The sequence below is a fragment of the Saccostrea cucullata genome, unplaced genomic scaffold (genome assembly GCF_032062105.1).
Source record: "Saccostrea cucullata isolate Sc308-1 unplaced genomic scaffold, CSIRO_AGI_Scuc_v1 ctg2612, whole genome shotgun sequence".
NCBI lineage: Eukaryota > Metazoa > Mollusca > Bivalvia > Ostreida > Ostreidae > Saccostrea > Saccostrea cuccullata.
Genome location: NW_026926865.1, coordinates 72643 through 100538, shown reverse-complemented (window position 1 = coordinate 100538; position 27896 = coordinate 72643). Strand labels below are relative to the sequence as shown.

Below are 27896 nucleotides of genomic sequence, written 5' to 3'. Positions count from 1 at the left end.
TTCTGCATTTAGCATTTCTCCAGTCAGTTAAGGCTGAAGCAAAATCAAAATTTTGAAGGGATGGTCCCTCCAAGATGACTCGCATAAGCTCGCATAAGCTCGTCAATATGTTCACCCGAAAGGCGACATCTCAACTTAGTGGTAACAAGATTTTGCGAACTGAAAGAGCGTTCGCAGTCTGCTGTATGGATAGGGTGGCCAAGAGCTATGGCAGCTAATCTTCTCAAGTTGGAGAACTGCTCCGAATGATATTGGCATATGAGGGACCATAGTGAAGCCATGGAAGGTCTGGGATACTGCTGGGCTTTTACTATTTTCTTCAGAGTCAACCATTCCGTCTGAAATATTGAAAATCAATGCACATGCAAATAACACTCTCCAACGATTAATGCATTGAGTTACAGTGTGATATTATTTTACTTTGATTATCATAATATTATATAATTATAGATACCATTGTTTCTTCTTTGTCAATGAGTGGCTCAGAGATAACTGTTTTCTGCAAATTAGTTTCAGGATCCTTGAAACTCTGCGACTGCTCAGTGCCATAAAACTCAGTAAGGCTCTTTATTTCTGAGTTCCCCCAGTCAGCCAAATCCATCATCATCGAGAAATGTTACAGGTCTCAAAGCCAGAAAAGAAAAATAACAAAGGAAATCTGTTTCCGGAAACCTATAAACGAAAAGTCTTCCTAGTTATTAATGATATTTACAAGAAATTACCGTAATAAATAAAATTCCCATTCACTCAATTTTTATTGTAATGCACTTTCACCTTTGTTTTATGTTCCCAATAACTGCATCAATGAACTTGTTTTTCACTCCTGTGAACTCTGTCTCACAGTGCAGTTTAGATACTGAATGGTGCCCCTTGAAGCATCCATCATTCAAATCTATGGGTAACCTTTGAAGATAGGCGGGCTTTTCCCGGGGGTTATGGCATCTCTTGATATGAGTAAGACCTAGACCCTAATTTTCCTTGAATATCCCTGGCATGAGTCGGGTATGTACTGTGATAGCGCATTAGCATTGACATGTTTCTTTCCCAGGCGGTGCAGGATCCGCATATTATATTGACTCAGGTCTTCCAGCCATCAAGTGATCTAATTTTGAGGGTGTTTGAAATTCATCAACCAGACCAGACTATGGCGGTCGGTCATTTGCATATTAGCAGATTATCTTTTAATACAGTCAAAGGAAACGAGTGTGTCAACAAAACACCAGGTCACTTTAAAATTAAAAACAAGATATTTTCTTCAAATTTCACATTTGTCACCAGTCAAAGAACTATGAATAGATGCAAGTGTTTCATTTGCTTTGCCATTTCTTTCACTTTTTAGCTCACCCGAGCTGAAAGCTCAAGTGAGCTTTTCTGTTCACCCGTTGTCCATCTGTCTGTCTAGCTGTCCGTCTCTCTGTAAACCTTCTATGTACATTTTTATACGCCCGTCTTAAGACGGGACGTATTATGTTATAGGCTTCATGTCCGTCCGTCCGTCCGTCTGTCCATTCTTGTCCGGCTTATAACTTGAATACTATTAGGCCTAGGATTATCAAACTTATACTTCTTGGGTAGACGGTGTGTCGCGCACAAAAAGTAGGTCGCTCTGACCTTTAATAAAGATGCTATAGCTAAATATGGAAAAATCCTGTCCAGCTCATAACTAGAAAACTATTAGACCTAGAGCTTTCAAACTTGGCAAAAGTATACATCTAAAGTAGAAGGTGTGTCACTGCCTATTTCAACGTCACTGTGACCTTTAATTAAAGTAATTGTTTTAAAAAACTAAGTCTTTTAAATTTTAAATTGCATAATCCTATAAAATGTAAAAATAGAGTTGTATCCTTATTAAAAAAATGTTAAATTAAGTAAAAGCTTATTTTTTTCATTATATACTTTATAGCAATCTGCAACAAATGTTTATGCTTTGAGAGGAATTCAGTTTGTCCCATGGGTATAATTATCAAGCACTGGTCAAGAAGAATTTTGATAGCAGAAATTTGCATGTCATATTAGAGAGAAATTAATGAGTTTACTGTCAGGAGCTAAGAGCATCTCTAGATCTGGTGCAGATGTTATCTTAATTTATCTCTTGGGAGTTGGGCAAAAAGAAATGGCCTCATAGTTGCTTGTGTTAATTAAGAGTTCTTGATGGCTAGTCCAGATAAAGATCTTTCAATTCCTGTAATGTAATTAAAACAAATTGATGTTAGTGTATGATTAAAACTAAATTAGTATTGTATAATATGATTAAAACTAATTATACATGTGTTTATTGAAAAAAAAAATTATATTTCAATTTTTATATATTTACGACAAATTCAGTCATGTCTCACATAGAATTTTATAATCTGAAGAATAATTTATGTTTGATTTCTTTATTAGACTGTAGCATTTCCATTATTTCATAAAATATGCACTAAACAATTTAAAGCTGCAGATGGATATTTATTATGCTCTAACACAACCATGCAGTTTAGAATTATATGATGTACTATTTGTTATAATCAATCCCTACACTGCAAGTCTATTAGAGATGCATAATAAGAAATGGAAATTAGATAATTGAAATCTGTGTCAATCTGTTAATCAAGGCAACCTGATTTTCTTGCATCCTAACCAATTTATGATTATTGAAGAATATTTGTCGGGCGTATCATGCTGTGGCGGGGCACTTTATTCATTTTCTTATCAAGAACCACTTTCCCAATTTAATACGTACTTGATATAAGGCATGGTTGGGTGAAGTGGAGTTAAACTTGGAAAAAATTAAGGATGAAGTCACTTTGCAAGAGGAGATAATCAAGAAAATGCCAAAATATGATGGATATTTAAAAATCTATTTCATAATCATCAGATCAGATAAAATTTTTATGGAAGCATTCCGGGGTAGAGCAAATTAGAAATTGTTCCAATCAAAGCCCTTGGGGTTGGATGAGGCCACAATAAGTATTACAGGGGAAGCTGAAGAAGAGCAGGGCTAAAGTTACTCAGGTGAGTGTTTCAAAGCAACATGCTATTGAAAGTGTTAAGAAAGGAAGTGCATTTAAAACTCAAAAAGCAGAAGCCCCGTGGGGATCCGGGTCAGAATAGGTCCTCAGTACCCCTTTGCTTGTCGTAAAAGGCGACTAAATGGGGCGGTCTTTCGGATGAGACCGTGTAAACCGAGGCCCCGTGTCACAGCAGGTGTGGCACGATAAAGATCCCTCCCTGCTCAAATGGCCCTGAGTGTCGAGCATAGGCCTAAATTTGCAGCCCTTCATCGGCAATTGTGACGTCTCCATATCAGTGAAATATTCTGGAGAGGGACGTTAAACAGTATACAATCAATCAATCAATCAAAAAGCAGAAAAGGTAATATGATAGTTCCTTTAGGGAACAAGGAGATGTGGTGACAAATGATAAAACAAAGTTTCACTAGGAAACGTGATTTGCGCCTAATGAATATTCACAGTGCAATCACAAAGAGTTCAGGTGCCATGTGTGGAAAACGTGAAGAAACACGAACTTGTATGAAGTAGCATTTCGTTGATGGTCGACCCTTCGATATGCACCCCTTTCCATTGAGCGCAGACTCGCGTCGAGTGATTCTAAAGGCAAGGAAACTTGTGTCAAAGAAGTATTACTGGTTCACTTTCAAACCAAAGGACCCCTGTTCAAATCCACTGAAGAACATCCATTTTATTTATTTATTAAACGAAACATATTTTTAAAATTTTTTCTAGTAAGAATAATTTGTTGTTGATTGTTAACATACATAACATGCAAAGCAATGGCAAAAATAAGCAGAGCAATGCATTCATAGACAACTAATAAAGTATTTGAGCAAAACAAGAAATGTGCATGTCCTTTTAACCTTTAAGGCACATTGCCTTGCATTTGTTTCAAAGAAATATAAGCTGCATCTCAACTGCGTTTTTTTTTTTATAATATATGATTTAAACCTGCAAAAATAATCATTTTAGTAACATCCGTGAACAATTAAATAATAGCACAAAATATTATTCTAGACTCGAATTAGTATTGTGACATGTCGTGATCTAATGAAGCGTCAAAGCCAATTTTGTGACGTCAATCTAATCGGGGTCAACTGAGGTCAACCATCAAATATGGATGCAGAGGTAAGCACACAGTTTCGGTTGCAATATGTGCAACGAAACTATGAATGAATTTTAAGTAAATACATTGTTTAATGATAACAACATGATTTTTTCCCATTATTAATAGCTGATTTAGGAATTTTAAAGTTAAACCTATGAGATTTTGGCATTTTCATACAGTGAAGAGCAACGAGAGGCCCCCCACGGGTTAATGTGTAACATTGCTAATATGTTCTGTGTGTAATAAAAAGTTAACAATAGATTTTGGTGATAAACATAGATTCACGTCTGTAAACTATAATTTACGATCGTTAACTATAGTTAAGAATTGTAAACCATAATTTACAAATCGTGAAACTGTATTTATCAGATAATCTATGTTTTGCAATCGCAAATGATTGTTTTTCGTGTTAAGTATAGTTTATGGTTGTGAAACATAGATTATCGCGTTAACTATAGTTTACAGGCGTGAATTATAGATCAACTTTGTTGAACATAGTTTACAGTCCGTAAACTATAGTTTAAACCAATAAACCTAGTTTATCGATTGTGAAACTGTTTTGCTCATTTTTGTGAATTTGGTGTGCCATACATAATACATATTATATTTCATTATGCTTTGACTCTTGTATGATTAAAGAATGTGGGCGCATTTGGCGAGTAATCTGCAGGAATCATTTGTACGAAACATTTATGGTTTAAATGTCCATGATTTGGTTGGCATAACATAGCTGGTCAGATTTTTCAAGCACGTCCATAGGGTTTTTTTCCATTTAGTTTGAAAGACCGTGTGAAATTGTAACATTTATGTCCGTTTTTTTTCTGGGGGTACTGTAAAATATTAATGTTTCACAAAAAGTAAAAACCTAAAATATTTAATGCATAGATGCATGATACATGTACATTATAGAATAGAAGATTAGATTCTGAATTGATTTTGCTCGAGAACCAAACTGAACCAAAATTTATCTAATTCAGAATTTTAATACATAAGTACATAAAGTGAAACTGACAAAATAAATGGTTATTTGCATGAAAAAAAAAAATAACGCCCCATGCCAGGCTCGAACCAAAAACTTTTCGCTACAATACACTGGGTTTAAGGATGGAAGTTTGGCTTAAACAAATCTTGTTTTTTCACACAGGTTGCACATATTGAAATGAAATTTGGCATACAGATTTATCAGCTGAATATCTGGGTCAAGGTTTTGGTTACGATCACGCCATTTTTGATTAGTTATGCCTACACTATTGTAAAGTTAATGTAAATTGTAGATCACTCAATTTTAGCGATACCTGATTTTGGCAAGATAGTCATTGATTCTGAATTAGCGAGACAAAATTTTCGCGAATTGTGGTTATTGCTCTATATAAAGTATCTTTCAATATTGGCCGTTTTATTGTTGGAAGTTTGTCACATAGTCTACCGTTGCCATGTAGCAAATGATGGAGCAATGGGAGTAATTGTCTGTACGAGAGAGTTTAAGAACGACGTAGCTTTTAAATTGTTAGAAGGGTCTTGTCTGATTGTTCTTTAAATATTCGATTATCATTAAAGAACTTTCTTGATGATAGGGTTCTTCAACTGTCTAATGAATTCTAGAAGCAAGTGAATCTTTCACTCCCTTGAACATGGATTGTTTGATTTGATTTGTATAGCGTCACAGTAATATTGCTATTATATATATTTATAGATATTTCCAGTTTTGGTAAACAAAGTTCACTGTTTAGAGTGGTTACGATGTCTTTAGTCCTATCCTCATCATATTTCAAGGTGATGCACTGTTGGTTGAACTTCACTGGTATAAAACCTTGTACATCATTAAAAGAATCTTGATCATCAGCATTGGATTTACCGTGTAAAAATTAAAATACATAAGTATCCAAAATAGATCTAATGAGACTTGTATTTTAAATCAGATTAATAGATTCCATTGTTTACCATGATAATCAGCAAGGGTAATTACTGCTAAGGAAGAGCACTGTAAAAACACGTCTGGTCACCTTTAGAGCTTATCTATTCCATCATTATCGGTATAACGTATCTTTACGATAAATTTCTTATGAAATGTATACCTCTTTATGTAATATAAACCGGTATGTGTGAACTAAATCTGATGTCATCACCTCAAAGTTTGATTCAATGTATTGGTATGTTTCATTCAGTGTTATATTTTTTTTTTAATTATTTTTTGCGAAAGCAGTGAGTTTGTCTTCTTTAATGTTTTTTATGTTAGACGTTCCGATGAGCAAGATTGTTGGAAGACCAACAGCACCAGCCGAACAAACATCCAAAGTACTGTTTGGTGCTGTAACATGTGGTTAAGGATTCTTGAATTTTCCCAATGAGTAATTATACCCCCGCTCCGAAGGAGAGGGTGGTATACTGTTTTACCCTTGTCTGTCTGTCTGTGTGTCCGTCCGTAAAAAAATTTTCGTCGCAGTTTTCTCAGCAACTACTCTTGGAAGATGCTTGAAATTTTAACACAATCTTCTCTGAAGCATGCCATATGGTGGGATACATTTTTGCTCCAATCCGATGTCAACTTCCTGTTTGTCTGTGCGTCTGTCCGTTTCATACATAAATTTTCGTCGCAGTTTTCTCAGCAAATACTCATCACAGATGCTTGAAACTTTAACACAATCTTCTCTTAGGCATGCCATATGGTAGGATACATTTTTGTTAAGATTCGATATCAACTTCCTGTTTGTCTGTGCGTTTGTCTTTTTCATACATAACAAATTTTCGTCGCACTTTTCTTAGCAACTACTCATCGTAGATGCTTGAAATTTTAACATAATCTTCTCTGAGGCATGCCATATGATGGGATACATTTTTGGTTAGATCCGGTATCAACTTCCTGTTAGTCTGTGCGTCTGTCCGTTTCATACCTAACAAATTTTCATTGCAATTTTCTTAGCGACTACTCATCGCAGATGCTTGAAATTTTAAAACAATCTTCTCTGGGGCATGCTATACATTGGGGTACATTTTTGTTCAAATCCGATGTCAACTTTCTGTTCGTTTGTGCGTCTGTCAATTTCATATATTAAAAAAAAAATTCGGCGCAGTTTTTTCAGCAACTACTCATCACAGATGCTTGAAACTTTAACACAATCTAGCTTCTCTGAGGCATGCCAAATGGTGGGATACATTTTTAGTTAGATCCGATATCAACTTCCTGTTTGTCTGTGCGTCTGTCCGTTTCATACATAACAAATCTTCGTCGCAGTTTTCCCATTAACTATTCAAAGCAGATGCTTGAAATTTTATTACACTCTGTGTTGTGGCATGCCATATGGTGGGATTAATTTTGATATGAATCTGATGTCAACTTCATATTTTTCTGTGCATCTGTCTGTACTTGAACTTGTGTATATTGTGTATACATCAGAGCGGGGGTATTACTAATGAGCATTCGCTCACAGATTTCTTGTTTTACCTTTATCGCGCGGAAACGAAAGTGTTAGAACAGTCAGACGGAATTTATGTCCTGCACCTTTGACCTCAAAATCAATAGGAGTCTTCCTTTAGCCACAGGGAGTTATGTAAACTTTCATAGCAAAAGCTCAAAGGGTTCTCGAGATATCGTGTGGAAACGAAAGCTTTACAGACAGACAGAAAGACGGACAGACGGACGGACCCAAATTAATTTCCCCTACTCTTCAAGCGGGACAATAACCAACAGCATGGGTTAACCCGATTGTCATTGTAGAAAAACCCAATGGAAAAGTAAGAATTTGTTTAGACCCAAGGAACTTGAATCGCTTTGTTGCAATAATAAATACTTGTTAATTTGCAAACTCTTCTTATTAATATTCTTGGGTTAGTAAGTCACTTTCCTGACTATTTGAGATACAAAAGGTTTATTGGTTAGTAAGAAGTGGTATCGCGAAGTTCTATTATTTTTAAAGAGAGTGTATGATATATAAGAGGTATTTTCATATGGTCATTTTCGTTACACTGGTATCGTGGAATTTCCTAAATTGCATTGATACCATGTAGCGAATTCCGGTTACATTGGTGCCGTGAGGGTCCTTGGAATTGAAGGTTTTTTTTCTATTCTTATTTTTGATAGGTATTTAACCTTCCAGGGACGAGCATGGGTTATTGTTAATGGAAAAAATAAATAAAACTGTTTAATATTGCAAGTAATTTTTTTCATTATTTCTGTTTACAACAATGTTACCAAATAAGACAAAACGAAAATCACGGGTAATTTGGGGTGAACCCAAAGTCACTAGTCAGCCACGCACGAGTGAGGGCGCGAGTGGTGGTTACGATTTGAGTCAAACACCTGAGAGGTTCTTTTCATGCGTGACAATAACATGCTTTCAGACACGGAGGGTCACAATTCTCCACCTTCCCCATGCAAAGGCTTATTAGATAGAATGACTTTGCTACGTCAATATGACGATACAATTAATGACCGTGTTTTCATTTCACCTTCTCAAGAACCTACACGCAAAAATAATATTTAATATTTTATTGTACATGGATATAATCAAAGTTTGGCATGTCTAATGCGTAAATCGAATTATTTCTACGACAGTCTCAGATTATTTGCTTGAAAATAAGCCCCATCTACACTACAAGAGTTACACCAAACCAGCCCTTTGTTCATACAGGTATCGCGTAATTATTACTCAAACGTCCCTAGCTATTCTACAATATATAGCCCCCTTTTTTCAGTCCTCTCACATGTCTTACTATTCCACTACCCCCCTTTCTCAATCAATGTCTTCTAGTGATTCTAGAGCAAGTGAATATCTTTATCAAGCACCCGAAGTGCCGGTTCGCAGATCATCATAAATGACAATACGTGAAAAAGAACCTGACAAATTTGATGGAAAAGGTGTTGACCGGATAGATTTTATTGTTCAATTTGGCCGGGACAAGTATTATTCTCTTGTGAAAATTTTGATTGACAACAACACAGCTGTGGGTTACAAAAGAGAACTGGGGGCAGCAAATCTTTGCAATGTAATGAATTGGCCAGAAGGCCAGAAAAATATGGTTATGGGCTTATGATGAAAATATTTAGTTATCAGCATCACATATTCCAGGTGAAGATAATTGTGATGCAGATTATGAAAGTAGACATTTTAAAATCGATCATGGATGGATGTTAGATAAAGAAGTTTTACAATGTGCTATTAAGAAATTGGAGTTTGAACCAGAATGCGATTAATTAGCAACTAGAGTCAATAAACAGGTTGAAAAATATGTATCTTGGACGCCAGAACCCGAATCGTTTGCCATTGATGCATTTTCTATTTCATGGACAGATCTAAAATATTACCTTTTTCCTCCTTTTAGTGTCCTACCAGCAGTATTACAAAAGATGTCAGTAGAAAGAGTTACAGGGATAGTTGTGTTACCAAATTGGCAAACTCAGCATTATTATTCAACTGTTATGAAAATGCTCATTGCACATCCGTTGTATGTTCACCAAAGAAAAACATTGTTGCAGATTTCGAATTCCGAACAAATTCACAAAATATGGGACAAGATAGATCTACTGATTTGCTTTTTATCAGGAGATCAGTTGAAAGTAGACAATTACCGGAAAACGTTACCAAAATACTTTTAACGTCATGGAGATCATCTACATATAAACCATACAAAAGCTAATTACGGAGATGGCAAGTTTTCTGTGGTGGACGGAGGATTAATCCGTTTTGTGCAAATTAACAGACATTTTGGTTTTTCTTACGGAACTTTCGGACAAAGGTGTGGGCTATTCTGGCATTAACACAGCTAAAAGTGCTCCTTCAAATACAGTTACTTTGGCTGATAACTTAAATGTGTTAATCGGTGAACACCCTGTTGTAAAAAGATTTTTGAATGGCATATTCAATCAAAGACTTTTTTACCACGATACAGTGAAGTTTGGGATGTATCTTAAGTGTTAAATTGGATGAAGAATATAGACCTAAATGGAATTTGTTTGAAATTGTTATCATGGAAACTAGTCATGTTACTTGCTCTTCTATCAGGACAGAGGATACAAACTTTATAAAGTTTTCGAATTGACAATTTGCAAATTACAGACAGTACGGCAGCATTTCGAATACAAACATTACGGAAACAAAGTCGACCGGGTTATCATTTACAAGCTGTGTCTTTTTCATGTTATCAAGAAGATAGGAATTTGTGTATTATTTCACATTTAACACGGTATATTAAAGAGACAGCAAATCTAAGAACTTCTGATCAACTTCTAATTAGTTATAAAAAAACACATGCGGCGGTGTCATCTGACAACCCTTGCGCGATGGTTAAGAAACTTTCTACAGCAGAGTGGCGTGGACACGTGTGTGTATACCGCGCATAGTACAAGGGCTGCCTCAACGTCTGCTGCGGCCGCCATTGGGTGACGATATAATGTAACCAGGGGTGGGTTACTTTCCTTTGGACCTAGCACTGGGTAAGATGGATTTCTTAGATAGGCACCAATTTTTTGATTGAGGCCCACAAGTATATAATTAAGAAGGTCGTTAGTCCATTAGTTTTCGTTGTAAATATATAAATGTAAATATTTTGTGCTGTTAATAAAACACAATTTGTTGCCATAATATTGTTATACAGTCATATAAAACTTAGGTAATATTTTAAAAGTTTATAATTAATTTTGTTAGACATTAAGTAAGCAAAACAATCTTAATTCTAAGATAGAATATAATCCTAGCTTTACACAAAAGTTGCATTGATAAGATCTGTGTATTGGTCAGCCGGAATCTTAGCAAGCAGGCTAAATGGGAAGATGGGACCTCCTGGTGGGATAAGTACTTTGATTGCAGCTTCCGCACTTAAAAACCGTAACAGAGACCGCGTCACAATAAATCCTTGTTAATTTGCAAACTCTTGTTAATAAAATTCTTGGGTTAGTAAGTCACTTTCGTTACTATAAGAGATACAAAAGGTTAATTGGTTAGTAAGAAGGTTGTATAAAACGCGAAATATTGTACTATCATTGATAAAGAGAGTGTGTGATATTTAAGAGGTATTTTCATACGGTCATTTTCGTTATACTGGTATCGTGGAATTTCCTAACTTGCCTTGATACCATATAGCGAATTCCGGTTACACTAGGTACCTCCCAGCAGACTGTCGTATCTAATCCTGTGAGATCTGGAAACTCATTTGGTGGGTTATTAACTCTGCATAACTCACTCTCGTATGTTCATTGTATTTATTTGTATGTTCAACATATTGAAGAAGGAAATAAATTCAGACGCTTCTGTGGCTTGTGGCCCTGCAATACCAGTGTCCAGACCTCTGAAATCGAAATATTTTAAGTACGACTTGCCATTTACTACTTACAAATCGTTAAACTAGTTTGTGCATATGAAAATTCCCACGGGAACTGATTGAGACGCCTTTTAATCGTTGATGTTTTTGTATTTTTAAATCTATTACATTACAAGTATTAGCTTTCCTAAAAAGCTTTATAAAGCCGAAAGAAATAACATATTATATATATAATTTCTTTTGTTCGTTAATATATTCTTCAAGAGACCATGCGTGATCAATATTGCATACAATTATGTACAAAGAACTTTAAATTGAAGCTCCTGGATCATGAAACAATTTAAGACTTAAGTGAAATGTTAAATCGCCGATAAAGTATTTATTAATTATGGAATTTATTTCTTCATTTGCACATTACAACATATCTGTGAAACAATATTAAAAATATCCCTAACCCTAACCCTTCTGGTCTGCTTGACTTTTACAACATTTTATTATAAAATAAAGATTTTGATCGACTTACGCTTAAGATCTTTCAAGATCCCGGATCAGCATTTTTCAAGTAATGATTTATATGTTAAGTGACCTAACTGATTTTTTATTCAAAAAACAGAATAAAATGAAGGTTGTAAATGATGAAATCAATGGGAAGATCTTTGATCACATAATGGGTGCGTATAACCCCCTAACCCTGGCGATAACAATCTTGGCAGAGCGTTACACATGTTGACCATTCTCCTGCTGTTCTTGAAACCTTTCATTGCTTCTAAATCATCTAATGTACAATGATTCTCTACTTAACACTGTACATTACGTAATTGATTGATGAAATTCTGAACTGAAGCATCCGGGAAAGGAAACGAGAACATGTAAACTAATTTACAATGTAATATCGTCCAAAATATAATCGTTGGGTAGGAGTGAAGTACAACACTTCAGCAACATACAAATCTATTTACACAAAAAGAATTAAAGCGAACTTGAATAAGACATTTTTGTCCCCCGCTTGAAAAGTGGGGGATATTTATTTGGGTCTGTCCGTCCGTCCGTCCGTCTTTCTGTCTGTCTGTAACGCTTTCGTTTCCACACGATATCTCGAGAACCCTTTGAACTTTCGGAATGAAATTTTGCATAGCAAACTCCCCATGGACTAAAGAAGAACCCTTTTGATTTTGAGGTCAAAAGGCCAAAGGTCAAGGTAAAAAATTCGCAAATTCTGTCCGTTATAACGCTTTCGTTTCCGCGCGATATCTCGAGAACCCTTTGAACTTTTGCAATGAAATTTTACATATCAACTCCCTGTGGCCTAAAGAAGACCCCTGTAAATTTTGAGATCAAAAGGTCGAAGTTCAAGGTCGTAAATTTATACTTTCTGTCTATGTGTAACACTATCGTTTCCGGGCGATATTTCAAGTAGCTTTTGAGCTTTTGAAATGTAATTTAATACAAAACTCCGTAAGACCTCTCTCACCCCTCTCAAAGTGTCTCGCCCCGTTTGCTTTATTAGTATTTATTGTATTACATGTCGTTATTTTTAGCACAGGGGCATGAGGAGAGTTATTACGTATAAAACAGTTTTTCGGCGGACTTCATATCCTTATTACATCTATTATAATAATATTGTTTGATAAAGGCTAAATTAGACACCAAGCATTGTGGACAATATTGAACGTCAATACATACATGTACATGTATGTGACTTCATGATTGCATATAGTTTACTTCCTGTTAGAGCGGCCCAGTGGTCTAGTGGTTTGTCTCTCGCTTTACATGTGAGAGGTCCCGGGTTTGATTCCCGGACGATTCATTTATTTTTCCGAAATACTTTAACTAAATAAACTGTTCACATGAAATCATTATTAAGTAGCACCTTCTCCCAGAACAAGCACAACAAAATATGGTTTTTAAAAAAATTTTAAGGCCGCTTTGTCCTTGACAAATATATATGTGTTTAAGACTAAATTTATAATAAATGATAGGAATCACCCTTCAAAAATGCAGCCATACCTGTCTGGTACATTATTTGTTTGATGGCCATAGTGACGTTTGTTGTTGACTTAAGAACTGGCCAGAAACACTGTTTATGGTTCAATGTCAACCACTGTAAACCACTTCCACCTCCTTCTCATCAGTAAACTCAACAACTGCATACCTATACACAGTCCTGGGCTAAGTAATTAAATAATTTAACTGAAAAAAAATAAATTTAATTGGTTCTGGATTAGAAAAACTTGAATTGTAACCAAAATTGGGAATGCTGACCTTGTGCTCACAGTAATGTACATAAATGAAAATCAGCAAATATATAAACATCTAATTTATCCAATGTGCAATTCATAGTAAATTATCTGGTAATTCTTCTAACGCTGAAACAAAGAAATACCAATACGCCTACCACACAGCATCAGAAAAAGGTAGTGAAACGTAACTGCTTCTATAGGGAAGGAGCACTAACTTTGCTTGTATATCCTCCAGCTTTGCTGTATGTTTTCAGTCGCTAATTTGGGATACATTTGTACCTTCAAAATGCCAAGACTAGACTGAAGTGGAACAGTGAAGAAGTCTTCTGCATGCCTAATTTTTTTTATAGACGATGTGTACTTCAGATTCGTCAGGTATAAAATTTTGCACTATACACATGTTCCCTTGTATCCTTACACAACTGTCTTTCTGATTAAGTTTGCAAACTTTGTTTTCAATTTTAACACAATTATGTTGGGTTCCACTTAACAAGGAATCTGGTAGAGGCCCCTGATTATGAACCCCTTTCAATACAGGAAATATTCTGGGGTCCTTCTCTGCATTTATCTGCTCTGATAGCCTTCTGATAACTTGTTGAGGAGGAAAATAATATGCTTTTCTAACCAAGTGCTTTAAATTTGACAGAAAGTTTTCAAATTTAAAGGGTTAAATTCATTCAAGGTTGCAATATTTAGCAGCATCTTTGGCAAGATGGACTAGTGCATGAACAATATAGACAGCCATGTCGTCACCATACATCTGACAGAAGTGAGTCACAAATGTTTTAAGTAATTGCTCTGCATAACCATTGAATGTTTGACAAAGGCCTTTGTTTATGAGAAAATAAATTCCTACAGACAATAATAAAAAGTTTTTGTTCAAGTTTTAGTGTAATAATTGAGCAAGAACAACAGGTCCTGTATATAGAAGAATTGCCTAAATTCAGTTGCCTTCCATCTGTCAACTTCTTTAAGTGATCTAGGTTTTCTTGCAAACCCACTTGGTATGTGACCTTTCAAATTCAGCAAAACCTGGGTAATGTCTTCTATGACTCTTGAAATTAGTCTACATTGAAGAGGACCTGTAATCCACAACAGAAGTATAAACGTTTCATTACTCCTAGGCACGCAAGGCGCATATACGAGTAGTCTATTGGAAATTGACTGACCATTCCTATTTGAATGTTAGCAAAAGGGGGCTGACCTGCATGATGATCTTCATCCAGTCTTTGGACAAATGACTGATCTGTTCTCAGTCCTGCATTGATCTCTGGATATGTCATTTTCCCTATCCACTCACCATTTTGAACACACTTGTCACAACCATGGTAACCAGAAAAACTTTTTACTTTCTTTACAAATGCCCTAGCAGGAATATCACAAATGACTGAATGTATATTTAGGTTCCATTGTTTTCCCTCAAACTCAAATTCATTTCTCTTCAACTCATTATATTCATCAATGAAAGGCCTTAAATATTAAATACACTGTATCTAGCTTGCTCATGCCAGAAAAAAGGCCAATAATAAGTTGACATTTTTCCGTCAACATTTTGGAGTTGTTTAAGTATAGACCAAAACTGATGGTTTGTACTTTTGAAGAGTGGTAAGCCATCGATGTTGAGTTGAATTTTTACAAAACAAAATCCTTCTGGTATGAATTGGGGAGAAGATTATATTTTGTTCAAAAGACTTGAAATGATTCCAAAATGGTAATACTGACCACCAAATACCTCTAAAACATTATTTGTAAGTTTGGTTTCAAGTAATTTAACTTAAAACTTTGTAACTCACCAACACAATTAGCGGCCTATCTCTTCTCATCTCCAATGTTGGTCTCCTGAGGAATGATTGCAGTGCAGTCTTCGTGTCCTGGGCAAGTAACGTCCTTTCCTTTGCTTCGTAGCTGTGCGCCTTTCTTACATAATTTATTCCCACACTTACGGTTTAAGTCACTTGGGTGGCAGCATGGAATGGGGTTTTCCCAATGGTACTGAAGGTGGTATTGAACAGAGCATCTCCTCCCGGTCTGAGGGGGTATCCGGAAGTCCAAATTTTTTCATTAAGTTCTTGAATGTTCTGCCGAATTTTCTTCACACTGTTTTTATTTACATCGGTTATAGTTTTCCCCACTCTGTTGCACCATGAAGCATACGACGCTTACCCTCTGTTTTAAGACGGACACCCAAGTGACAAGTAGTAATGCCCACATTCAGCTTTGTAGCTCCTCTCCCCTGCCAGATCTTCTTATCTCTTCGTAAAGCATTTCTCGGTGACTGGTATAGTGGCTCTATTTACATCGGATGGAAAAGATCCAGTCCAGTGGACCTTCACAGTGGAACTTACGTGAGTGTTCTTTAAATGCATTGTTCCACAATTTAGCAGTCTTTTTTGATGAAGTACTTTGTATAATTTTGAATTTGGGTCATCTGACACAGATTCCATGTAGGTGTCTACTGACTGGACATCACTTGGCCCGGGTCGTAGAAACTTCATCTCACTTCTTCGGTTCTTGGCATCCTTAAATGCAAACATTCAATTTTTCTGTGGTCCCTATTTCTTCTGGCCTTTGTTGTGAGGAATACTTCCACATCATATCATAAAATTAAAGATCACGAACGAAGGCGTCAACACTAAGGTGGAACAAGTCAGATAAATCTGAGCTATCATCTTCCTCCGCCATAGACTGGTTTGCGACTGCAATCTACTCATGTATCTTATTTTATATATCAAGTACCATCTGTATTGGCTCATTTTCTTCACGAAATCCAGATAAACTTTTGCTGCTTGCAAACGACGTCTGTGTATTCATCCAGTGTTAGAACGAGCGTCTGTTAACGACGATGTCTTCAATGGAACAGGAGAGCATACATTATTAAGTCGCTTAGTAATAGTACGGCAAGGATCTCCACCCTTTCCATGTAAGTTCGCCTTATCACATGGTGACTTGTCTGTGCTAGAGAACTTTGTACGTATCATGTCTGCAAGGGAAATCTAGGTAATCATCGCTCACACGATTATAGTCACAAAAACATGAATCCAAGCTCACTCAATACACTAGCACTACTGGGACTCTGTCTTTAAATTCAAGGGTGGGTTTACGGTCTCCTTCTACATCAGATCTTAAGTATGCTAGCACTCCTCCACCATGCTTATTTCGATCAGCCCGCCATAAGATGTAGTTGTCAGTTGCAAACTGTGCATCAGGAGTTTAGCTTCTCTGCCAGGAACAGCATATCAACAAGATTACAGTCTTGAATCTTGCTCATACTTTCCTGCGAGACTGTTGATATTCAGATAACAAAAAATGATAGACGAATTGAACCAGGTGAAATCGGATATATCTGATAAATCTGGCACCTGATCTATCCTCTGATGTTTTGGGGGTCCGTGTTTGCTCTGCTCTTATTTGTGAATATTTTTCAGGCAATATACAAATTGACATTCTCAACTGAAAGTGCACAAGACAGAGGAACAGTTTACTACTACTGCAATTTACTTAATGCAAGAGACGTGAAAGGGAAAGTAAAGAGTGCATATCGTCCGCACAAGATGTTGTACTACACAATTCTGGATGCAATTTTGTCTTCTAATGTTTCTTGAAGAATTGAATATTGATGTGAATTCAGATGTACCCTTGTCTAGCCACTTCAACAACATGACAAATGATGAAAAAATACAGTGGTTGAATGAAATTTGCAGTAAAATACTGAAGAAATATTTCTTTGATGGCTCATCAGATGTTTGTGAACAATTGCGTGAAATTACAGGGAATCCAGATCATCCCGAGAACTAATGGGTACAAAATTTTGAAGATGGTCGAGTCCGATGTCACTTTTGTCCAAAAACATATGCTTTTGTAGGCTCGTTAGAAGCTCACGAGAGCAAAGTGCACAACGTCACCCTAGCAAAACAGTCCAAAGTGTCCAGAAAGAAAGATACCAAAGCAGATCAGCTTCAGGACTACGTGTTAATGCTCTTCAAACTTGTGATACTACGTAAGAATCTTGACAGTGCTATGGACATGGGATATGGGGAAAGATCTGTAAGATCAACCAAGTATGAACTGCCAATATACAACAAGACCAATAAGACAAAATACAGCATTGGATCAATCCATCTGACAGCCCTGACATCTGGCTTACTCCCTGCAAGCCAAGAAGAAAGACTGAAAGCAAACAGATTCATCAATCTATAAGGTGGTCCAAATAACAACCTAGCTCTGGATGAATTTGTCGAGATGCAAAATGGAGACAGCGAAGTAATTTGCTCGGGGCACGAAACAGAGGACAGTATTGTTCAGCATTCGAAAGAGTATCCACTTCTTATTTACATTGCAAAACACTATGACATTATAAGTAGCATTAAGGGTAAGAAGGGATTCCATCAGCTTCCTTCCTACAAACAGGATGTCAGAAAAATTCTTCAGGATCTCCAGGAGCTAAACATTTTAGAACATACCCCTAGTATCAAATGAGAATCATATGTTAAATTTAGGTGCTTTTCCTTGTCAGAGTAAAGAACCTTTATGTTATTGTATTGGACATAATTTAATAGATACAAAATGACTATAAACAGTAATTTTTTTTTTGCTATAGCTTGTCCATTTAATTTCCAACACTGATTTCTGTTCATGTTAAAAATTCACAAGATAAAATATTTATGTTTAAAAGCCCCTCAGAATTTTTTATATTCTCTCAAAGCTAAGTTAAACATTTTTCAATACGTTTACAGTTGCCCTATTCTTGTCACATATTGCTATCAAATACTTGTATATACGTATTATATCTCATTGTTTATGTACTGCTCTAAGCTGTCAGTAAAATATCCTTTTGCTCCTCCTTTAACGTTTGAATCTTGAAATATAGCAATACTTTCTCAGTAGCATTCTCTACGTCGGCCGCCATTTTCTCAACGAAATGCGTTTGTAAAAAGCTCTCTGATTGGCTAATCTGAACAATAAATGTGCAGGTCCGGAAGGTTACTGGGTTTGACATACAAATGGGGTTTCGTTAGATCTTTGTGTAGCGATAAAATTGAAGCGGATCAAAGAACTAATTTTAATTAGATTGGGTCTAGTGGATATGCTGGTGGGCTTCCGGCTAGTACTTTTATCAGAGAATGGGTTCGAATCCTTCAACGGATCATTTTCGCATATTTTTTTTTTCTTTTTGTTTTTCCATATGTAATGGTAGTGCAATGAAATTAAATATATTTTGAAAGAGAGAGAGAGAGAAGGGGGGGGAGAGAATGTCAAGAAGTTAATTGAGTAATGACCATATTAGAAATGCAGGATCAAATTGATTTCCTTGATATGCTGTGACTTATAACTAATGCTTTATTTAGTTTTGTCTTGGAAAATAAAGTTACTGTATTGTTTAAATAATTTATTTTTTAAATACTGTAGTTATTGCAATTTTCAATTGGTCTGTTAGTAGTCAAGAGCTGATTTGAAATAAATGAAATGTCTGCTTACTCAGCAGTGCTCTTATTTGCAGGTATGCTTCCTTGACAACTTCTTCGTTCAGATTATCATGAATCTCTTCCATCGCTTTAATGAAACATGCTTTCTCCATGTTTGTATTCCTCTTGCCAGTTTTCCTTATTCAAAGTGATTATGGATACAATCTTCTGTGTGGAATTTTCCATCACGGTGTACGTGTAGCATTGTGCAGAGTGCCCAGGGCTGTCATTTCTGCCACCTACCTCCTACATTGTATAAAATAATATACGGCAACTATATTCAACCTTGTTACATTTTGATTTTTCTAAATATATTTTCTAAATGCTTTAAAAACCTAAAGCAACAATACTCTAGACTTCCATCTGATGGATTACTTCCCTCTGTTGATTTCTCCAAAAAGAGTTGATTGTTTGAACTTTTGGACTGTCTTAACAAACAATCCAAACAAACAAAAATAACAGCATGCATGTACTCACATGCACTGCTTTTTCAGTTGTGATCCCTTATTATTATTCAGTATTGAACACATTTTGGTAAATAGTAATGGAAGTAAAGTGTGTCAAGTTTTTCTTTCATTTCCTGCCACTTTCCGGGTACAAAGTTATTTCTTTCTAGATGGTAGTCTTCTCGACTCCAATCGAACAAATCACACCACAGAGCGCCAGTCAAATCCATTTGACCCATTATCTGGTAACAATACTCATGGGAACACTTTCGTTTATAGTGTGTTACTGTTATTCACCAGAGTTAAAAATTTAAAATTTGTGATTGAGTCTGCATTTTGACATTTGATTTCTAGTAACCTATACATTGGAATGGCACTAGGGTCTTTAACTTCCCTGTCAGATGAAATCCTTCAATAAAATCATGATGGTTTGATAAGAAAACCGGTTTTGAAGACATTATTTCCTAAATGCATATGCTTCTGCTGCTTCCTGTTCAGAACTAAATTTCATTGCAGCTGTTTGAATTTTATTTCCTATAAATAATGCATCTGCCAAAGTTTCAAAATATTTTGTTTTACTCTTTTGAAAGTAGAGAAAGTGATTATATTTTCTAGCTGATGGTTCAAATGTATTTCGTTCAATGTCGTCGGAATTGGTATTTGACACAGGAAGTCCGTCATAAACACTTTGTTCACCCAAATTTAAAACTGCATTAGAATTTTGATCTAGTGTGAGTCAAGTGTAGCCAGGATGAGTAGAAATAGCAGCATTGTTTATTATCGTACTTACAGTCATCAGTTTTTTTTTTTTTGCAGACAGGAAAGAATTCATCCTGTATGTTCAGTTCCAACTTTAGCTGTAGAACTGTAGCGTTATGGATTTATGTATTTGTCGTAAATTACACATTTTTTGCATTACGAGATCTGTAGCGTTATGGTCAAAGACTAATGCATGTATATAATACCATAACGTTACAGTTCTACAGTTAGTCCAACTTTTGATTCAACAGTCATGATAGAATTAATTTTGGAGGAAGGTGGCAGTATATAGTTTGAAATTGAGCATTTTTTGACTCTTAGCTTTTCATCAAGAGAATATATAATGTTCTTGTATGGAATAGGCAGTTCCAGTGGACAATAAAATTTTCATTGTGGAGGCTGGGAGACAGGCCCATGTGTCAAACAATGAGGTCTTTTTTACGCAAGTGGCAGGCTTGCCAACAGGGTATACCGTCTTCACGAGATCAAAACAGGAGTAATAAACATTCGAGTTGATAGCTGACCTCCACATGATTTCTGAGAGGTGTCCTTCGAACTGAGTTATCTTCGTACCAGGCATTCTCTTGCAGTGGTACTTGCAGTGGCCCTTGGCATGTTTCCATGCGCCCTAAATTCGATTCGTATGAACATCTAACTCCTCCTGTGTCGTGGTGTGATATGCGTCTTCTTGAACGCATACTTGTGGATTACAGTAAAATGATCACACAATCGATCATTCAACTACAATATGATGGCCACCCGTCGCTGAAGGTGGTGCCTCCTACTTCTACATGTCGTTCAATACGGAAGTAGCAACTCCTCACTTCAGGGGCCCGTTTTACAAAAGAACTTATGGCTTAAGACCAAATTTAATTCTTTATAAAACATTTTAATTAACATTATATCGAAAATTATTTTAAACTTTTTAAAAGGTATGGGGTAAGATATTTTAACACAAACAATTTCAAAGGGTAATATTTATTTTGCAAAATTTTACAATAATCTGAAGTTTTTGGTCTTCGTCGTAAGTTCTTTTGTAAAACGGGCCCCTGTCTCCCACTGGATATATTTTCAAGGTGCTGGTCTCCCTCTCCGCCATTGCAAATCTGAGGAAAAAAACATTTCATTTTGTAAATAGGTTCATTTGTTTATATTATATGAAAATTTAAATACCATTATACTCGTACATAGCTTGAATACTTCAACTGTAAATATTGTAATTTTCTGCAGAAGTAAATATCTATATAAATAATATGTACAATGTACATAGTGTGTGAATAATCTTACCATTAGTCTTCTATTTGGATCTCCTCTATGATGTTAAACCCGTCTACTAAACAACGACTCGTCAATTTCTATCCTAGCTGACAGTTGTCTGCTTTTATGGTTACCTCAAATTCCTCTTTGAACAGCTCTCGGATGAAGTATCCCCAGTTCACCGCTGTTGATGTAAACGCCACCCCTGCAAATCTGGCTCATTGATTCAGGGAGGAACCATCCAAGTACGTCTTAATAAAAATATCTTGAAGCGTTACGTTGCTCTTCTCAAATAAGGAGTTGGCTCTACAGGCCCTGGTATGTATTCTATTGGTGAGGCATCTAAACACGGCACCACCGACGTTTCTAGAAGATGACCTTAGTACCATATCTCCCTCGCATTCCTTGATGTTGCATGGAATGGTACATGTATACTTGACAATCTGGTAGCATCATGAGGGAATTAAAATTCCATGGATTGTTAAAGTCCCGCGGGTGTCATCTCCATTAAATTTTCCGTTTTCCTCCCTTTGAAGTTTCCCCCGCTTTTTTTTTAGACTCGGCCATACTTTAGCAATGTTGAAACATGTACAGATTTCGTAAAGTGAAATACTGCTTTAAATACTACACACCTAGCACATGATTTCTCGTGATTGAAAATGACATACAATTACTCGCTAACGAAGAAAAACAATTTATGCAAATGCACCCAGGGCGTCTTTGTACCAGCGGATCTAAGATTTTAAGAAAAAAAATACACACATAAATCTTAAAAAGGAAAAGAAAGGAATAATAAAGGGAATAATAAAGTGCATAATTTTTTTATTTCTTTTAATTCTTGAAACATATTTCCTTGGTCTTCAATCGAGGAATTGATATTGCTTCATGGCAACATTTCATGCATACGGCTTATAGTTCCTCCCCATTCAAAGAGTCTGAAAATGTTAATATTTATTACTTATTCCTTTTAACGTTATATATTTTAATTACTTGAACAATTATTAACAAATTACTAACACCGTTTATGCATGATTTAAGACATAATTTACCTGAACAAGGCTGAGAAATGGTTTTGAGCAGTCTCTACCTTAATGCATCAATTGTACTCAATGCAAAAAAAGTCTCCGGATCTAGTCCGTTCACAATTGCAAAAGTTGCAATTAAGATTCTCTGAAAGTGCAAAGTGGGACTCCAACAATCTTTTAATCATTAGTGGCCATAACTTTGCTAATCCACTGACATCTTGAATGTGACCACTGAGTATAGATTTCTTTATTTCTTTATTTCTCGACTTCATTTTACAATATAGTGTTACTAAGGTATGTGAATACACCGGGAAACGTGTTTGCGTTCGCGTTGTGTTTAAGTTAAATACGAGTTAAAAGCATCAAAATAATTAAGTGTAAACCAATACTTATCAAGTATAAAGATGTGAAGATAATTGAGGTAGATAATCTGGCTGAACAAAAACCAGTTTTCCTACATTCTTCCCTCCTTAGGAAACAAATGTGTTAACATTTGTGTAGTTATATAATAATCAAAGGAAAACTGCAAAAATATAATGCATGATTCGATGACCAAAATATAATGTCAAATATATAGTAGTCATAAAAATATGCATCAAAATGACATGAATCAATCGGGTATTTCTGTATAGTAGCAACAACAGAGTGACTTACATCATCATAAAACATGGGTATATGTAAAAAAAAAATCACCCAAAAATAATGCAACATAGATTATAAAAGGTAAAATAAATGTCATCAAATTAATATTGGATAGGTTTCCTTGTTCTAAGGGGCTCCACTTCTTTATCTTTGGAATATCTTGGGTTTTTGTGGTTTTGTTACAATTATGGTGGTTTCAGATTCTAAAAAAGTATCATTTTTCATCTCTGGAGTTGTTAATTTACGGTTCGAGATTTTCTGATAAAATTCCTGTAGTTGATGATGATCTTTGGACTTCAGGTTTACTTTTCTGTTGTGCGATTTTTGTTGGAGAGAAAGGAAGTGATGGAATTTTGCCGGTGAGTTTTGGAGGGACGGCGGATTCAGGAGCTATGTATTCTTTATTGGGGGCCGATATGGTGATGAATTCAAAAGATGTAACAGTAGGGTGTTTTCGTTCAAGTTGTTTCTTGTGTTATAGCTGAATAAGTTGGTGGCATATGGAGGACTTATGGAGTTTTTTTTAACGGAAACATGTGTCTTTGTCCAGTAGGTCATGCATCTCTTGAAGGTAGCAAATGTTATACTCGTATTACATTTTGGCACAGGGCAGCTCATTCCCTCTGGATTCCACTCCGGCCTGGGAATTAGTTATTTTTGGGTCTTGATATAAGGAGTAATTGAAAACTAATTGTATCTATTATAATAATATTTACGTGCATGTTACACCATATTCCCCCCCCCCTCTCCATATCAGTTACCTCCATTCATTGTTATGATCAAAGATATTAATTTATGGATTATGTGTCCAAATTGTAAGCAAATGACAACTGGAATGAAAATGGTGTTTTTTTTTAGGGGGTGGCATAATAGTTTTACACCATTGCATTGTAATATTACTCATAACTCACCCTGCACCACTCCATTTTTTTTAAATACAATAAGTAAAAATAGAGAAATTATCTTGTTCTTTAATATGGGTTCCTACAATTCTGCTCAGTCTGGGCCTAGACCTGGGATTGGATCGTGCTCTAATCCCAGTTGACAGGCGCTGTTTATTCGATAATTTGTCGTCTCCCGTTCAGGTGTGCCACTCTCGCTCCCCGAGTCGGATGCTGGGGGACGGTATTCATCTCCCGAATCATCCATGATTTCGTTGAAATTATCTGATTTTGACATAACAATAGTCTACTAACCGTACAGTAGCTATAAACCGATTAAAAAATATTTAACAAATTTTGAAGCTCACAATTACCTTCTGCTTTTTCTCTGCACTTTGTTGTCGGTGTTTTTTACCAAAATGAAAATCGAAATAAGGCGTCAGAATTTTGTGTGAGTGTGGTTTTGGATTCTATGTAAACTCAGAAATATTTTGGTTTTAAAAGTATGTAATATCATTATTTATTTCTTCTACCTGTGTAACATTCAGAGGATGTTTTTTTATTAATACCGGCGTGGAAAGTATGCGAAACTATTAACTTGCATCATCATTCAGCAGCATCACTTTTAGCGGTTGTATACAGACGCACCCAGAAGAACGTTCTTTGTTTCGAAGCCATTTATCCCTCACAGCATCTGAAGGTGACAACATCGTCGAAGGCTAAATTGTGGATGTGTTAAAAACCAGTCGTACACTCTGATACAGGTAATGATGTGTATACATTTCAGTGGAGCTGTTTGTTGTGATGCTGATCACATTTTTGTACAGTAGGCATGTATCATGTGTATATAAATTGGAATGTGCAAAGTACATAGACCTTTTACTCTCTCTATTTATATATACATGTCATTGTGTATTGTATTTGTAGAACAGACATCTTAGTCTACAACCTACAATATTGAAACATCATTCTGCATTTCAAACATCAAAGTAATACCGTATAGTCATACAAAATATTTTATTTCAGTGCATTACTATAAACACCACATAATCACAGAATGAGCTTTTTCTTAATTTCCCATATTATCCTGGCATATATACCACACAGCTCTCCAACTCGAATTGAATCTCTTCCCTACAGTATACAGCTGCTAATGATAATTTACTAAGGGCATTATCTAGCAATCTCCCCATGACTCTAATTACTGACTAATAGTATATGTTGAAGATTCTAGAATGTATAATTTCTCGTCTCTGAAATTATTAATTTCTGGATCGAGATTTTCTGAAAGGATTGCAGTAGTTGAGAGTGATTGTTCGACATCAAGTTTTCCTTTTAGTTGTGCTATTTTTCTCCGAGAAAGTGGTTTTAATTTAGGAGGAAGAATGCTGGATGGATTAATAACGCTTTGTTTGGAACTTGAAGAGAAGTGAAGTTGACATTTTCTGTGGAGGCATGAGTTTTAATTTGCTGTACTTTGTTTCGTTTGAACAAGTTTGTGACAGATAGAACATTTTAGAATTTTCTTGGTTGATTGGTGAAACTTGGTCCAATGGTTCATGAAAGAACGGAAAGTTGTAAAAGTGTTATTGGCGTGTGGAGCCTCACACGTCATGCCTCCTTCCTTCCTTTGTGGTCTTATGTCCTGATTTATTGTGTGGATCTCCTGCATTGGGACTTCCAGTTCAAGAACATCCATCTTTAATAACTTAAAAATAAAGATAATCTCCATCAATGACATTAGAAATAACACATTAATCGTGTAACCTATGTAACATGTATTTGGAATTGTAACCAGGTGATGATTAAAATGGACTTTAATTAAATGATCTTTGATTTGAAAGGTCATAAACAAATAAAAATATAGAATTTTTTTCCAGTTTAACTGTACAAGTCATAATTTAACTTGTTTAGAAAGTTAGAACTTTTTCAGTTCCATCAATCCTTATTTTTGATTGTCAGTACTGAAGCTATTCATTTATGTACACCAATTTATTAAAAACGACTAGTAATACTAGTTCAACTAAGATGGACTTAAAATTTGTTTTCGCTTTATCAATCTCCCTGCCCTATTTCTGAACTCATTTTGTTATGGCGTAATGCATGTAGAAATTTCAGTTGAGCCAAAATAGGGATCATATTTTACAGAGTCATTTGGTTCTGATGTTTCCGAGTTTGGAGTGGAAACTTCCACATTAATGTCATGTGTATTCCAGGCTTGAGGTTTTGTTAAACCCAAATATGCTTTACAATGTGTGCTGAAATTGGTTCTGAAATGGGAGATTTCTGAATTCGATAGGTCAGATCTGAAATTTTGTTCATGATTAAATATGGTCCTATCCAACCCAACCCTAACTTTTCATTTGTAAAGGGAGGATTCTATCTCCGTACCCATTTTCCTACACTAATTTCCCTAAATTTTGCATTTTTGTTATGATCGGTTTTCTGTCATTTTGCTGATTCTTTAAATTTTCACTGGCTTTTTCAAAAGCATTTACAAGAGAGGTTTTTAGCCATTCAACATATCTGATTGGGCATTCTTCACTGGGAGCTTTGGATGGTTTTCCTACTAATAAATCAGAGGGACAATTTACTTCTCTGGCAGACATCAAAGATTTGGGGATCATTTAGCACTCTTGTGTTCTCTAGCCCGATATTCAGTCATGAATATTTCGGATTCATATTGTTTAATTTCTTTGAATTATACTCTATTTAACTATGGATTTTCTTTTCCAAATATAAGGATAGATGGGTTTCATATTGCACATTGTCCCTCAATCTTTTAATAAGTGATTTTCACATGTGATAAAACCTCGAAATATTTATTTTCCTCCACGCCATTCAAGTAATCAAGAGCATCTTTCATAAGCCCTATGTCCATATCGAGCAAAAATACCAAGAATTACTTAAGTACATTTTCACAGACTTTAGGAAAAACATTCATGTTATGCTTATTTTTTGTTGGCGTTTCCACGTCAGTCTTTGCTAGAAGACAATCCCCCCCCCCGTCTACTTGATTGATGATTGCGATGACTGTCACTTGATAGAAACTCACTGTAGGCATTTCTTTAGGGATTTGGGAATTGATCGAATCCACTTCCGGGTAAGACAAATGCTGATTCGTCCTGGAGTCCATGGAGGTTTTTTTAGGGACCAAGCCTGAAGGGGAAATTTGAGGTGGTGATTAAGAAAAGGACCAGAGACTCATTTGGCTTCGATTTTCCTTTTAATTTTGTATTGTGTTTTCTTTGCCTATGATAGAAGATTGGTTCCGAGAAGACATAAATTTACGCTCCCCCATATAAGGGATTTCAAAACCTTGAGAACCTTCTATGAAAAAAAGTGAGATAGAATAATAATATCCAGCTATATAATTCTAAATTTGTTGAACATTATATAATAGGAGTGACAATAGAATCATAGCTCTTTAACAGGGGTTGTTGATTCAGTACTGGTGTTTGAGCCTTGCCTGGAGTTGTGACAGAAATTTGTTACGTTGTTTAAACTCTAGGCACTGTCTCTTATGATAGCTAGCTGCACATATTTGGCAGACACGGGGGTGTGTTCAGCAAGCGACTTGCGTAATCCACCACACAATTGTATTATGAAAGGCTAATATTTCATGTTCATGTTCATGTTCATGTAGATCCAACATATTTAGTAGAAATTATATCTATTTCTGAGAATCGATCCTTTCACTTAACATCTTTCGTCAATCTTTGTTTAAGCCAACGTAAGGAGTTGACCTTCATATGCCACAAATTCTTCATCCTTGAAAACTTGATCTGACCTTTCCATTGTCAGCATTAGGGTGCTTCCTGGACCAGAG

General features: G+C 35.8%; 2 pseudogenes; both read right to left on the bottom strand.

Annotated features, from left to right (window-relative positions):
* Positions 1–44: 44 nt before the first annotated feature.
* LOC134272785 (uncharacterized) lies at positions 45–14878 on the bottom strand (annotated as a pseudogene).
* Positions 14879–20590: 5712 nt separating this feature from the next.
* LOC134272781 (uncharacterized) lies at positions 20591–21908 on the bottom strand (annotated as a pseudogene).
* Between the last annotated feature and the right edge of the window lie 5988 nt (positions 21909–27896).